Source organism: Aedes aegypti, chromosome 2 (assembly GCF_002204515.2).
Source record: "Aedes aegypti strain LVP_AGWG chromosome 2, AaegL5.0 Primary Assembly, whole genome shotgun sequence".
NCBI classification, from domain to species: Eukaryota; Metazoa; Arthropoda; class Insecta; order Diptera; family Culicidae; genus Aedes; species Aedes aegypti.
Window position 1 is genome coordinate 180,659,560 of NC_035108.1, and position 17,121 is coordinate 180,676,680.

Consider the following 17,121-nt stretch of genomic DNA (forward strand, 5'->3'; position numbering starts at 1 on the left):
ATATGAGTATTTCGAAAACCTGGATTGACGGGTGTTTTGCTTGAACTGAAATGCATAGAGCTTGAGTTGTAATAATGAAAGGAATCCGTAATTTATTCCACATTGAATCGATGTCTGATAACTCACAACGCTTTGTATAATCCTTATTTGAGTCTTCTTTCATTTTCACTCTCACAATGTTCACTTTCACTAGGTAATAATGGGTGTTTCATATGATATCCGGATTTCAAATCACTGGCTCGTAGTCCCGGACAATCTCTTTACACACCATAAAACACTCATATATACAGTACATATTTCTCTGAAAACATTTAAGCTAAAACACCTCTTGAGAATAAGCTTTACACACTTTTTTATTAACCAATCCTTGTAATGCCTAATTCGTGCATTTGTCGATCGTTGAACTGAAGTTTGAATAAACCGCGATGTGAAATGACGTCCAATAGGAACAACCTATTTATTTTTAATTATTTGTGTTTTGCAGTGATAACTAGTTTCAAAATTATAGTAAAATGAACAATAATGTTAAACGTGATTGTACTCCGTTTGGTATAAAGTCGTTTGGCATAAAGCCGTTTGGCATAAAGTCGTTTTGCATAATGACTGTTTGGCATAATGGCCGTTTGGCATAATGGTCATTTGGCATAATGATTGAGTTAGAATGAATATCGGCATTTTTGAATGTTTTATCGAGATCAACATTACCGAGCTCATAGCAAAAATGTTTGGTATGTTCTCAACAAGCGTGGTGTTCGTTCAGAGATTTTCCAAGCTATGAATGTCAAAAATTGTTGTGACATTAGAGAGCATTATTAAAAAAAAACTCGTGACGGGTCTAGTAGAAAGATCTTTTCGGAATAATAATTTTCTCTATATCCCAGCACATAGAGTATATTTGAGCTTGTTGCAATTTAATATTTCAAAATAGTAAATTGGCAAAGAAAGTTCGCAGATATTAATAAAGGGATCGTTCATAGTATATATCGCTGCAGATCAAGCTTTATCCCAGTTTGGACATAACACTTGATGAAAATTACTTGATAAAAGAAGGGAAAATTTATTTGCAAAATATTATAAGCTCTAATGATCTTTTACTGCAGCATAATGCAAAAATAGTCGATATACGAGAGCGGATTATTTTTCGATTAAAATGTTTAAGGCTCTAACGCAAAAAAAAAAAAAATCTCACAGCATAATTCCAATAAATAACACGCTTTCAAAAACAAAATATGGCAAAACTTTTCAACGATTCAATATAAATTTTAATGTTGGAAGTGTACATCAAAAACACTGTCTATTATCGAAAGAAGGTAACATTTGTGATTGAGATAATATTTTGTACAGCATATAGGAGATCATTCGTTTGTGCTTGAGCTTGATTGGCCGCCCGTGCATGCTACTCCAGTATCGCCAGATCAGCTGCACTTACACAAGGAACCAACCGAATGACTGCTTGGGACTAACAGGCATCCTCAGTGTATAAGTGCTGGTGATCTTCTATTTTTAGCGACAATGGTGCCTGCCACGTCAGAATGCAGACCAATGTGGGGAAGGGGGAGGAATTGATGATGCATTATACTGGCTCCTACGTAGACCGTATATACCACTTCGTCTACGCCAGTTCATGCGAGAGTGTATGGATTGGGGGGAAAGGCATGGCTGAGAGGTTTGCTTTTGTGGTTAGCAGACTGCCTATGTATCAGGCGTAAGGAAAGGCATGCGCGTGGAAGAATGGAAGCGTTAGGGAAACGGTTTCTTGTCCGTCTCTGGTTCTAGCGTTTGCTATGAACGAATAGTTTGAGTGTGATAGATTTAGAATGGAAGATAGAAGCAAGTGAGAGATCTACAACTACAAAGTACGAGGAAAGGGACGGGCTTGGGATTGAACCCATGACCTTTTGCTTATGAAGCAGAAGCGGTAGCCATGAGACCACCAACCCCGTAGCATATAGGAGATCATGCGTTAGCAAAAAAAAAGTGTGTGGAATATTGGCAGGTTCTAAAGTAATTATCATTATAGCAGCATATCTTGCAAGAATTGATAAAACAGAAAAATATAAAAATGCATGAGCATGAGCATGATTGACCGCCCGCAGTTGCTACTCCGTTATTGCAAGACCAGCTGTACTTACACAGGGAACCAACAGACACTACTCGGGATCAGTAGCATCCTCAATGTGTAAGTAATGGTGCTCTCATTATTATAATAAACAATACCGACGCCGGCTGCGTACGAATGCAGGTCAATTTTGGAATGGGAGGGAAATGTTGACGTGTTACTTGCTTTACAGAAGCCGAGGAGTCCTCTGCACTTCCACAAGAAAACATTGGGAGTTTGGATATGGGAAAGGATTCGTTTTGGTAAACGATAAATATATAATTCGAAATGAATACGTGAGCATATACACGAATGACCGACACTGTTACTACGCAAACCGGACACGATACTGATTTCGTTGCTCGCTCGACAGGAGCATACAACAGGTTCAACGTATCAAACTCTACTGACGCGTTTTTTTTTGGTTTTTCACCGGCGCATTTCGTTTTTTCTTCCGCGCAACGCGAACCGGACACAATGGATCCGGATTCCGTCGCTCGTCCACAAAGAAGCATGCAACAGATTCAACGGATCCAACACTACTGACCATTTACATTTAGCTTTACCATATAATAAAATTTAAACAGTATAAATATAAAGACGCCAACAGTTATTGCGGCATAATAAAACGAAAAGACATAAACAGTTGCATTCAGAAACATCGAAGTGATTCTGCTACTATGCCCCGAATGTCGATTCTCCGAATGTCGGTTTCCCGAATGCTAACTCCTCGAATGACCCTTTTCCCCGAGTGACCGGTTTCCTTGAAAAGTGGTGCAGCTTAAGGTGATTATATAAGCCACACCTCAAATTTTCAAGATCACAAGATTTGAGAACCAAACAGCGCTCCGCGTTGAAAATCTATCCCATTGGTCACCACCAGCAAGCAAGCAATTTGATTGGTTTTCAACGCGAACTGTTGTCAGATTCTCTCGTCTTGTGCACTTGAAAATTCAAAATTTGGTTTCGTTTTATAATCACCTTATAACCTATATAATAGTCTTCAGTTGCTGGATAGTGAACGAGCAAGAACGATAAGCAATCAACAGAAGGAAGTATTCCTTCCTGAGGACGGTAAAACTTGAAAGAACCGCCAATTTAACAAAAAAGCGTGCATATCAAATGGCCAGTTCATTCACCACCCTGATATGTATAAAGTTACGACAATTATGAGTGCTAAAAACTTTTCGGGGAAATGGGCTAAACGGGGAAACGGGATATCCGGGGTATTGGCATTCGGGGAACTGGCGTTCGGATAAATTACGTTCGGGGAACCGACATTCGGGGAAAAGTAGCACAACTCATCGAAGTAACTGCAGTAATCGATGTCTGTTTTCGCTGATAACTTGAGCAGATCAATATTATCAAATGCCGCCCTTTTGTCAGTTATAAACAATAAAATATTTAAAAAATATAGCCCTAATGAAGAGCCTATGTATAAAAGATGGTGAAATTTATTTAATTTTTAAATCAACAGTTTTTATACTTATAATTATGGTCCTGTATGACGGGGTTGGTGGTCTGATGGCTACCGCTTCTGCTTCATAAGCAGAAGGTCATGGGTTCAATCCCAGGCCCGTCCCTTCCCTCGTACTTTGTAATTGTATATCTCTCACTTGCTTCTGTCTTCCATTCTAAATCTATCACACTCAAACTATTCGTTCATAGCAAACGCTAGAACCAGAGACAGACAAGAAACCGTTTCCCTAACGCTTCCATTCTTCCACGCGCATGCCTTTCCTCACGCCTGATACATAGGCAGTCTGCTAACCACAAAAGCAAACCTCTCTGCCATGCCTTTCCCTCAATCCATACACTCCGCATGAACTGGCGTAGATGCAGTCGGACTCCACGGTCTACAGTGGGCTAGTATAAAAGCAACATCATTTCCACATTAATCTGCATTCTGACGTGGCAGGCGCCATATAGCCTAAAAATAGAAGATCACCAGCACTTATACACTGAGGGTGTCTGTTAGTTCCAAGCAGTCATTCGGTTGGTTCCTTGTGTAAGTGCAGCTGATCTGGCGATACTGGAGTAGCATCCACGGGCGCAAAACATTTTTCTAAGCAACCTGATAGATTCTCTTCAAGAAATTTTCTGATGGTTCCTGAAGTCCTGAATAGAAAAATCTGTTGAAAAAACTAGTAATTCCGTTTATGATTTTCTGTGTGAATACTAGAAACTACTCAGTGGAATATGGTAAGGGAGCACTTGAATATGTAATTACTGAATGATTGTTTTAGTTAACTTGTTAATAGATAACATTGTATCAACAATTTCACTTCATAGTGCTTGGTTTGTGGTTGCATCTTTCTCGATCGTCGATTCTGTCTTACGTGCACTAAATCGTTGTGCACTTTTTTCTGCTCTATCTAACGTGTCCTTCATGCTATCATCATCTTCTGAATAGAACATTTCTAGAAACACTGACTGCCTTGACAACTTTATAGTAGGTTCTAGGTGTGGCCAATAAAAAAGTAAAGTTCTTCAAGATTTATTAAGGTGATACTTTCAAACTTCATATACTTTGTATAACAGGTTAGAGGTGACCCGAAGAAAGTGGGCGATTTCGAACATGTCCGAAACCATATCATAAGGGGTATCGACGCGTACCTATCATACTTCATCTTGAAATTTGATATCCATATTGATATGGTTCCGGACTATGGACAGAGAAATTGGTAACTTTTACTAGACCACCTTGAACCTACTATGAGCATAACGCTTGAGCCTACTCCTCCATCCAAAGTCATTCATAATCGATTGCAAATTTCTTCTAGCATTACCTCCATTTTCCCAATTCGTTACTCGTCTTGAGCGGAAATTGCTTTAAAGAAATTTAAGGCAATGGGATATTCATCACATCCACCAGATCCCCCTCATGGCAACGAAATAGGAGGATGTTCCACGCGTAATATAAGGGTAATTATTGGCAAGAAAGCATGGCGAAGATTCGGAGGGAGGCAAAGATTCGGCTTCCTGTTCAAAAAAAATTCACTCTGATTAGTGTTATCTTGTCTTGCTAGAGTTTTTTTATAAAGATAAGCGGGGTAGAAACTTTGATGCAAGATTTCAGAAAGAATTCCATGATCCATAACACTGTTAGACACACTATCATTCGCAATGAGAAAATATATGGAATTATCTTTGATTCCTTCAAAAATTACTTTCTAATGACGAAACTTCATGTATGAATTGGATTTACTGCTTTAACATCGCTCATTTAAATTCCATATCAACCGACTGTCAATTAAATCCTTATTTATTCAAGTGCCAATGATTCCCAACCAATTTTCCCCTTTGCCAATATATTGCCCCTGGTATCCGATATTTTTGCCAAAACATACACGCATAGATCCATATTTGTGCCCACATGAAAAATCCTGGACGGTAACAGCTTAAGGCGAATAATGTGTGGCATTCTACAACATACAGCTCCCCTACTGTCTCTCGTGTTCTGCTCTACTATCTGGAGAAAAACGAAAACATTGGATTATTCAACATATTTTCCATAGTGCTACTCTCTAGCATCCACATGACGCCAATGCTGGCTTTCCCCTCTTGATACCCTACCTCGAAATCATGTAGGCCTTTGAAAATCGCCCCTTTTAAAGTGTCCAAACACAATTACGTTGTGGAAACTGGTGCAAAATGCCATTTGTGACACTTCCTGCATTTTCATGAAACTTTTAATATAAAATTTTAAAATGTAAACACTCAGATTTCTTCTTTGTTCAACATGATTGTGATTGAAAATACCTGGAGGTCGTAGACACAAAAGTCACTTTGACTTTTGTGTCTACGACCTCCAGGTATTTTCAAAACACCGTCGGCTGGTTAAGCCGTAATAGACATGACAACCCTAGTTGAGTATGATTGTGATTTCTTTTTTTCCACGATTTTGTTTACTAGATAGGTATTAAATTGCTTCTAGAAATGACTTCAGACATGAATGATTTAGCTTAAGAGGTACATTTTGAACCACGTTCTCCTGTTGGTTTCCATAGATTACGCTCAGTGGGAAAATGTCGAGCATCATGGTCTGATACCGAAGGAAAAACCCGGGATTGATGCTGACGATTCCAGCGATTTCCCTTCCCTAAGGGTCCATACTCGACGATGCAACATGTACGAGGTGAGGTATGTGGCGATTGCAGGTTGCGAAAGCTTGCTTGTCTGTTATATTCGTTTTACAACCCTCCTAGGGATGGATTATTTGATGCATTTACAGGCAAGATGGGATGTGAACCTCTATTGCCTTGCTTCCCTCTGGGTAAAAATTTCAAGTGTTTTATCAGCCCTTGACTGACTCTCTCTCTCTCTTGCAGTAAATTGCTAGTTATCTAATAGTCAGCGTGCAAATGCCTTGTTGAAGAGGGATAAAAAGGCAAATTGAAGATTTATTGGATTTCAAGATATTTACATAGGTTCATGTTAGTATATGTCGATATACATCTTGATAGAACATATCTATTGGAAAAGCTCTTTTAGTTTGAGGATGCTTACAAGAAACGGTGTTCGCTGATCAAATACACAGCATAACAAAAATAACATTTTTGCGTGTCTTAACGATCAAATTATGTGTCTCTAGTAAATTTGGGATTGGCAAATCTGATGCCGTTCTCAGAAATGCTCCAGTATGTCACAATTTTGAGCTACAGGTTGCTAAAGTTATGTTGAACACTGGTTTCTTTGGCGTTTACATGAAATCCAATCTATGATTTATCTCTTATTTTTTTGTGATGTAATTCACCATGCATGCAAAATAGGACTTCCACTTTTAGTTAAAATATAATTTGGTGTAAATTGATTGATTAAATTAAAATTGAATCAATTGTTTTTAACATGCTTGCAGTGTTCATAAAAAAAATCTTTGTTTCTATCATAATCAGTGCTGGGAATGGTAATACTAATAGTTGAGCTGTCGATGAGTGCACACGTCTTTTTCAATCGCTGCTGTGTGTTGGGCTCTGTTTGTCCGTATTGTCTTGTTGAGCAATCGCGTGTGTTCCCAACAAACATTTTAGTGAAACAAAAGATGAATAAATCGCTTTGAAGCATATTCCAGCTGAATAAACTGTTGTTCAGCTACTAATGATAGTTGGGTTATCTCATCTTGTTCTATGCCGAGCACTACAATAAATCTGTCAAAAAAACGAGTGGATATTAGTCCAACTGAAGGTGATAAGAGCAAGGAACCAACGTCATCCGAGAATCCAGCGAAGCGTAATTGGAAGAATCATAACGTCACCATGAGTAAGGACATGACTCTTATGGACTTACACAAGTTGCTCAAAAGTGAAATACAATCTTCCAAGGAAGAGATTCAGAGCAGCATAATGGATATGAAAGGGGAAATCAGGAAATTTAGTTCAGAAGTTGATGAAGTTAGGCAATTCCAAAGCTTCATTAACGCGGAGTTTGAACATTTCAAGAACGGTCTGAGTAAAATCACGGATGAAATGAAAAAGACCACCTCTGATGTCGCGCTTCTGAAATGCGGGCATGCGGAGCTCTCATCACAGCTGGCTATAATGGAACATGACCTCAATTTTGTTCAGCAAGGTCAACTATCAAACAACCTGCTGATTTCCAACGTAATAAAAACCGCCGACGAAGATCTTTGTGCAATCTTATGCAAAATCTGTGAGGTTCTCGAAGTTGATTTGTTCGAGCGCGAAGTTCTGGTCATCACCCGATTAGCAACGAGGAACACAAAGCAAATTGAACCGATTCTGGTGCAGTTTGCCAACAGATTTGTAAAGGATAGGATCATTTCAGCAGCAAAAAATACCACACTATCATGCCAAAATATCGGGTTCACAATCGACCAACGCATCTACTTCAACCATCACTGGACACCACACAACCAAGCATTGCTCCAGATGGCGAGAGCCTACAAAAGGAAGCACGGCTATAGGTTCGCGTGGTTCATCAAGGGTCACATCTACATCAAACGGGACGAAAACTCTACGGCTGTTCGTATTACCGTCATCCGGGGTAACATTGATCATTTTTTTGAATATTTCTTAAACATTTGATTTGAAAATGCATGTGTTGCAAATTTTAAATTTTTAAAACAAGTACTGCCACCCATTGTTCGTGTTTATGTACTGTATTTTGTTTTCTGAAAGTTTAAAGCATGTTTAAAAAAAAGTTTTAAGTGAGTTTTTGATTTAGCTGATATGGGGTAACATTGATCACACCATGAAAACATCGTTCGGTAATATTGAAAATATCATTACTTACTAAAATCATGGTCCCTGAAGCCGAATATGAAAGTCAAACTCTTATAAGTCATTTACTTTTTGAGTTATTTTAAAATTAAAAACACCTTGAATTGTGGAATACGCCTAAATGTATGCAATTTCCTAAGGAAATTCTTCACGCTTTATAATAATTTGTGAATTATGTTTTATTGAACATATTTATGAAAATTTTGACAACGGAATCGTTTTCGGCGATGTCATTTTTAGTAACAACCGCATTTCTCTTGCTCATATCGTTTACAGAACTCATGTGAGACATGATTCTTTTATGGTGTCATCCATAATCATGAAAATCATTGTTTACAAAAGTTAAAAATTTACGCATGAACACAACTTTATTTTCGCAAAAACCTTATTGTTTATTAGCTCATGATTAGAAGAAAGAGAATCGCCATTCATGCATTGAAAATATTTCATCAACAAATGTTGATTCGAGCTTTTTACGAAGAGGGTCATTGCGATCAATTTTACCCCGCTGATCAATGTTACCCCGGATTACGGTACTTCAAGTGCTGATTTACTTTCGGAAATTGATGAGTGATGCCACCTCCGTAGCTCCACCTCTACAAACATACCAATATCGATTTCGTGATGGAGCACCTGAGTGACCATTTGACGAGTATGGACATCGAACATAGTTTAAATTCGGTATCGGTCTCTTCATCTACATTAAACTTTCTTCATCTCAACACGAGGAGTTGCCGAGGCAAAATGAGTGACCTGGTTCAACTAATTGATCAGTTGCGCCACGTGCATGTAGTAGTGTTTAGAAAAACGTGGCTTTATCAGAACGAAATATGTAATATGATTGACTACGATGTGTACCACTCATGTAGACCAACTAGAGGCGGTGGAGTTTCAATGTTCATTCTCTCGTCAATCAAACATCGCAAGATATACGAACTAGTAGATGATATGAACAATTTTCTGATAATTGAATTGATGGAATATAATTTGAAAGTTTTTGGTGTATATACTCCGAGGAGAAATGTAGATTATTCAGAGTTTGAAGAGACTCTTAGTAATTTCAAAAGAATGGTCGTAATGGGAGATATGAACATTAATCTTTTAGATGATAGTAACCCTATTGTGAATAATTACATATGTTGCCTAAATGCAAACGGTTTTGTTGTATTGAACAAACTGAATAGTACACATGCCACTAGAACATCGAATACCATATTAACGATCATTGAAAAATGGTTCTGGTAATCAATGACACCGAAGCCCATGTTTCCGATCACAAAACGGTATGTTTAATACAACATAATGTACAATCTAAAAGAAGGATATATGAGAAAAATGTAATTCATTATGAAAACATATTACATGAGAATTTTGGGGCTGAATTAGATGAAGTTCAAAATTACGATGAATTTGAAAACCTCTGCAATCATAAGATAAACACGAACAGATCCATATACACAGTAGTTGATGACAGAAAACCATTGCAACCTTACATTGATAGAAATTTATACGCAGAAATAAGAAAGAAAAACAAATTATTCAAACTTTCGAAAGCGAATCCAAATAATGATGCATTGAAGAGAAACTATCTGTTACTTAGAAATTCCATTAGAAATAAAACATAATTAGCAAAAACAAGGTACTATAACGCAAAATTTGAAAATTGTGTTGGTGATCCTAAAAAGATGTAGGCCACGATAAATGAAGTAGTTTTCAATAGACCGAGTAGTAAGCAAGATAATCAGATCAATTTAGTAGAAAATGGAAAGAAAATATTGTGTCCAAACGAAAATGCACAAATATCAATGAATATTTTCTTAGTAGAGCCTCTCAAAATACGTCAAATACGAATGCGAATCTCGAGCAGAATGATAATCCGGAATTATTCGATTTTTTACAAGTAACAGGAAGAGATGTTGAACAAACGATAACAAAATTAAACCGCACTGCGGATGGAATATCTGTTAAATTTCTGAATCGTACAAAAAGTTTTATAACACCTTAATTAACTGATTTGATCAATGATTTAACTGCAACAGGTAGTTTTCCAGATAAGCTGAAGATGTCGAAAGTGATCCCATTGTTCAAATCTGGTGATTGTTCCCCAAAAACAAGTTTTCGCCCAATATCAATACTTCCAGCCACAACTAAGGTTTTTGAATCAGTTCTAGAATACCAAATGAGGTCGTATCTGCTTAATAAAAATATTGTAAATAAAAATCAGTATGGATTCCAAAAAAAGTCAAATACAGTGGCGGCGTCCGCTGATATGATGAATTACATACATCGCGCCAAAGACAGAGGTTTAAAAGTTATTTGTGTATTTTTAGTTTTAAGCAAATCGTTTGATTGTATCTCACACACAAGAATATTAGGAAAAGTTCAAAAGTATGGATTTTCAGAACATGCTGTCAAGCTTCTTAGATCGTATTTGGATAACAGACTGCAATACACTTTCGTCAATAATTGTTATAGCGCCCCAGGAATTGTAAAGTCAGGTATTCCACAAGGGTCATTACTAGGACCCCTTTTGTTTATAATATATGTGAACGATATGTGGAATTTACCCTTAAGAGGACGCTTACAGCTGTATGCAGACGACGCCTGCCTTGTATACGAAGCTAGTACAACGGAAGAATTGGAATTTGATATTCAACATGATATGAATCTGTTGTTGAGGTGGTTATCAGAAAACGGTTTAAAGCTAAACGTTGAAAAGTCTTCTTACATAGCACTGAATAACAACTTATCAGTTGATATACAAGTAGACTCCATTTTGCTTAAAAAGGCTGATACATCTAGTTTTCTTGGTCTAATATTAGATACTTATTTGTCGTGGAAGGCTCATATTGAAAAAGTAATCAAAAAAGTTACCCCTTATGTTTTTGCCACGAGAAAAGCTAGGAAATTCATCTCGATGGATACATGTTGGAAGCTGTATAATTCATTTATCTTGCCTCACTTTACATACATGAGCTGCTTGTGGGGATTTGCAGCTAGCATATATTTGAAACCCCTAGAAATAATTCAGAACAAAGTAGTTAAAATTATAAGAAATCTACCTATACACGGGTAAAAATGCGGCACTCTAAAACGGGAGAAAGAGTCATGATTTCGGGAGGACGGTGTGTTTTCATGTTATGAAAATACACCATGACCAAAAGTCATGAAACCATGAAGCATTTTACCGTAACGCCGGCTATACGTTACGTTGTCAATTTTTAGCGAAGAAAAATGACAATTTATATCCTCAAATCATGAAGCATGTATGCTGGAACCATGAATAAAATTCATGGAAACATAAGCACTATTCATGAATTTAGTCATCTGTCATTTATGATTCCTATTTTTGATGCGAAAAGTGGTAATTTCGGTCATGATATCATGAAGCAGGATCTGATATCATGAACATAGTTCATGAAAACATGAGCACTTTTCATGTATTTAGATGCCTGTCATTTATGATTTCGATTTTGGTGCTGAAAAGTGGAAAATTGAGTCATGAAATCATGACGCAGGATCTCTGAATCATGAACTCATTTCATGAAAACAGGCATTATACGTCAATTAAGATCCCAGTTTATAGTTGCCATTTGTACACAAATAAAATGAAGATTAAAATAGTTACGGTTTTTGTGCCGGTAGTTTCGTAATAAACCGTGAAAACATTTCAAAAACGTTAATATAACGAGTGCCACATCTTCAGCAGGAACGCTTACATTCGTTGGTTAGCTTTGTACGCAAAATGTTGTTTCGAGCATCAATTGAATTGGCAAATGGTCCCTGGGCTCACAAAATGCTGGTGGATTACATGAGTGATGGAACACTTTTTAACGCCGCGGATGTTGAAAGTGGAGCTGGATCATTCGGCCACCGAAGGACTTTTGTGAGCTGCTCTGTTATGAGATGTGAGGAATGCATCACTTCCAAACAGTTAAAATCGCCGACGAGCTTGTCAAGCAAAATCTTTGCCCGAAGTCAAACATTACCCGGTTCTGCATAGTCAGGAAGAAGTAAGTACATTTTGGAACAATGTGGGAACTCACGGAAATTTCGCCAATAATGTTATCGATATGATGACATGGTTCCGAAGAACTTAAACTTTTTCAAAAACTAAACTTTTTTTTATAATTTTACTAGAAAACATTACCGATCGCCATGAGACACGTTGACTAAGGTAAAGAAAATGACAATTAGATTTGTGTAACGCCCTGAGAACACAAATTCTTGCATAATAGTCACAATTTCATGACTTTAAGTCATGATATCATGAAACATAAAATTTTGTGAATTCATGACTTTTTGTTCATGATTTCGGCAACGGATTTTTTTCCGTGTACGCTTTCCTTCAGTCGAGCTTTACAGCGAATCTACTTTGTCCATAAGGTCCGTAACAATTTGATAAAAACAAATGTCGTACTGTTTAATGTATCAGATGTACACTCACGTAATACAAGACAGCAATCTTTGTAAACTGTCCTAGGACCCAATATGGCTGGAAAAATCTATTTTATCTGGGAATTATAATGTATAACTCGCTGCCAAATGAAATGAAATCTCTTAATCTTAGGTTGTTTAAGCGTAGTTTAAAACAATATTTGTGTAACATGTAATTTATAGTTAAAACAGCCAACTGAATAAGTAGAATCGCTATTAGAGTAGCTGATAACAGTTTGTTATAAACTTTTAGCTACAAATTATATTAATAAATAAAATAAAAAAATAGGGTCGATGTACCAATAGCCGCATAGCTAAGAAGAAAAATTCGTATAAAATCGAAAAATAACGCTAGCGTCATTATTTCTACATCATCTGATAGCTTATTATCTAGGTTTTGTGGGAAAAATATGAAAACTACGAAAACTCAAATGTTTATATTTATTATCGCGTGTGCCACTATACACAGAAAGAAAAATCCGTGTAAATTTCAGCGTAAAATCATGCACATGAAGGGAATGCCAAATATGTCACAAATTTACACGTCACATCGTGTAAAATTACAATAACGTCATGTAAGTTTCCGCTAAACATCGTGTAATCTAGCATGGACTCTAACTGATTACGCGACGGTTCGCATAAATTTACATGATGTTGATGTAATTTTACACGATGTGTCATGTAAATTTGCGACATATCTGGCATTCCCTTTATGTGCATGATTTTTCGCTGAAATTTACATGGATTTTTCTTTCTGTGTAGGAATACATGTTCCTATAGCACCACCATTTCTAATTTCAGTTCCTATAGTAGCACTAGCATCACGGCGTTGGCAAAAACCGTATTTTTACAAAACTTTCATATTTTTCCTACAAAGTGTGGATCAAAATCTTTTGTTTGATGTAAAAAAGTTCTGAATTCTTCAATTATTTCGTATAATAGAAAATAGTTTCTCTCAGTAGTGCTACTATAGGAACAATAGGTTTACTATACTGCCTATAAACGCATGTCAGTCCCATGTTTGCTGGATTTCCTATTCACATGGGACAATTATGCGTTTAGGGCAGTATAGGCGCAAGGGAGCTCAAATTTTAGGCAAAACTAATTAGTTAGACCATTTTTGAACAAAATCAAGCTGTAAATCAATGGTACTTGTCGGGACCAGATGCGCCCTTTTGTAAAATGACAACAGAACTGGTCACCCGAGTGAAGAACTGTCACTGAGGAGCACGCGCTTGGACACGCAGAGTTGAAGACGCCATCGCGGGGATCACGAGCGGAAGGAAAAGGGAGAACAAGAAAAGTGTAAAAGTGGTCGGAAATAAAACTTGTATTTCAGAGTGAAAATCAGTGATAAATATTCTTTTTAATATCCGACAAATTTGGCGACGAGGATTGAAAACAAAAGTACAGTGGAAGTGAAACGTTTTTCTTGAGCTGGGTGAGGATTTTGTTGGAGTTTGGAGCAGAAGGAAGAGATCGGCGTGGTTGTCGCAAGGGCGGAGCACTACGGAAATTGAGGTTAGATCTGTGGATGAGTGAAGTAAGTTGTGAATGGAAGTTAAACAGAAACAATGTAACATGTGAGTGATTCCCAATGTTTTTCGTGTAGCAACCCTTTTCGCGGTGATTGCTAAAAGGCCCGCATCGATATTTTTTGAATGATAGGGAGGGTGGTTGAACATTTAAAATAGATTCCCACATTACAGTTGCCTAATTGTGTTTTGGCATGCGGAGAGAGCACAAAGACAGGTGAGTAAACAAAAAAACAAAGTATGTATTTTGTTTGTGTGAATTTACTTATCTTGAACATGAAGTTTTGGTTTTGTACAAAAGAGGAATAGTGATTTCCAAACAAATCTTGTGGCATTAGAGGATAACAAGTTGATTTGATACCATAAATGGAAAAGCTGGTTAGGTACCAACATATGAGAAGGGTTTTGGGGAATCGTGGTTGTTTTGGTGGAACTAAGGTTGTGTACCTATTATGGACATGCAATAGCTACCAAAGCGGAAAGGTTGTGTTTTGAAGGAATTTTGGAAATCTTGGTTGTGTTTCTGGAATTAAGGTTGTGTACCTATAATGGACATGAGAAGGTTGTGTACCTACAGAAGCAGAAAGGTTGTGTACCTAAACAAGAATGATAAGGTTGTGTACCTAAACAAGAATGATAAGGTTGTGTACCTACACTATTTGGAAGTTTGTGTGACTAAAATAATTGAAAGGTTGTGTACCTATAAATCGTTCAGAGGTTGTGTACCTACAAATAGTTGGATGGTTGTGTATCTTTCAGGCATCAGGTTATGTACTTTATGAAATTTGTGTGTTCTAAATTTAAAAAAAAGAAGAAGAGGAAACTGAAAGGTACCTAAATGTTTTTGCGGATTGGAGGAGTAAGAGAAGTTGATGTTGTGATCGAAAGTCGTATACTGGAAATCATGAATGATAATATTTAAATAAATAAATAAAATAAATGCGCTATACAATAATAATTTGTTTTATTCCTATGATTGATTTTTTATCAGTTTTTCCCGGATATATATATTTATATAAAATTCTGGAGGTGAATTTAACGAAAAACATTGGGAAGGAAAATACTTGCCAAAGATTATTTTGTGATAAAAAGTGGGTTTGGTTACATTAATTTCGTTTCACAGGATGTCGTCTTACAGCCGTATCAAACCATTCGACGTGACTTCGGAAACCAGTAATCTTCCAACTGAATGGGAAATATGGAAAAGTGATTTGGAATCATTCTTCCTGGCTCAGAATATCGAGGCACAACGGGATAAACGGGCTCAATTAGCATATCTTGGAGGACCAGGCCTTCAGGAGTTGTTACGTCATCTTCCGGGAGTAAACCAGGTTCCACATGTCACTGCCGATCCGCCGTATTACGATGTGGCAATCAAGTGTCTTGATGATTACTTTGAGCCTTTCCGTCGTAAATCATACGAGCGGCACCTTTTTCATCAAATAGTGCAGCAACCGGATGAAAGATTCATGGACTTCGTTATGCGTCTACGGAAGCAGATTGCGCGGTGTAATTACAACTCTTGTGTTGTAGATGAATTGATTGCAGATCGTATCACGCAAGGTTGCAAGTCACAAGAGCTTCGCACGAGGCTGCTTCAGAAGGACCGTTCGCTAGAGGAAATCATCGCACTGGGGACCAGTTTGGCTGAATCGTTGGACCAGTCCAGGAAGTTGTCGAGGTCTTCCATGCAAACTAGACCGGATTCTGAAGTAAACTCGGTTGCGAAGCCATCATTCCGCCCGTTTGTAAACCGAAGATCACCCAATCCGTCAAAGTTTCCGAATCGCAAACAGCCTGATCGTCAGGTGAATACCAGGTTTATTTGCTACGGTTGTGGACGTCGAGGCCATGTACAAGGAAGTATTGAGTGTCCCGCAAAAGGTACAAAATGTGCGGCATGTGGAAAATCTGGACATTGGGCGAAACGATGCTATACTACTGGGCAAGGCTACAAGCGTCATCAAAATGATACCTTCGGAGGACCGAAAGCCAAACGTATTCGCGCCGTGCTAGAAGAAACTGAAGAAGATCAATCCAAGGATTTTGTGTTTTACGCGATGGGCCGAAATGTTTTTACGTTCAAGGTTGGGGGGATTGAAATCCCCATGACGATCGATTCGGGAGCAGACGCAAATATTATAACAATGAATATTTGGGAGCAAATGAAGGACGCTGGAGTACAAGTAACAGATGCAACTACACAAATTGACAGATCTCTCATTGCATATGGAGCCGAACAGCCTCTGAAGATTACAGGAATGTTTCGTTCGGAGATTCAGGCGGCTAACAATAAGGTGGCAGCGAAGTTTTATGTCGTTGAAGGTGGTCAACGCTGTTTGTTAGGTGACCAAACAGCCAAAGATCTTCAAGTTCTCAAAGTTGGATATGATATTGCCTCAATTGACTCGAAACGCAGGGAACCATTTCCGAAAATCCGAGGAGTAATTGTTGAAATACCAATCAACGATCAAGTGCAACCGGTGCAACAGCCGTATAGGCGTCCACCGATTGCGATGGAAGATCAGATTGAAGATAAACTAAGATCACTGCTGGAACTCGATATTATTGAACGAGCGCCGGGACCATCACCATGGGTTTCGCCAATGGTGCCTGTTCTCAAGGATTCTGGCGAAATTAGGCTGTGCATTGACATGCGTCGAGCCAACCAAGCGGTTCTTCGAGAAACCCATCCATTACCACTGGTGGACGAACTGTTGTCATCGGTGTCAGGTGCAGCGTTTTTCTCTAAACTCGACATAAAAGACGCGTACCATCAAGTCGAGCTGTCTGAAAGATCGAGACCAATCAC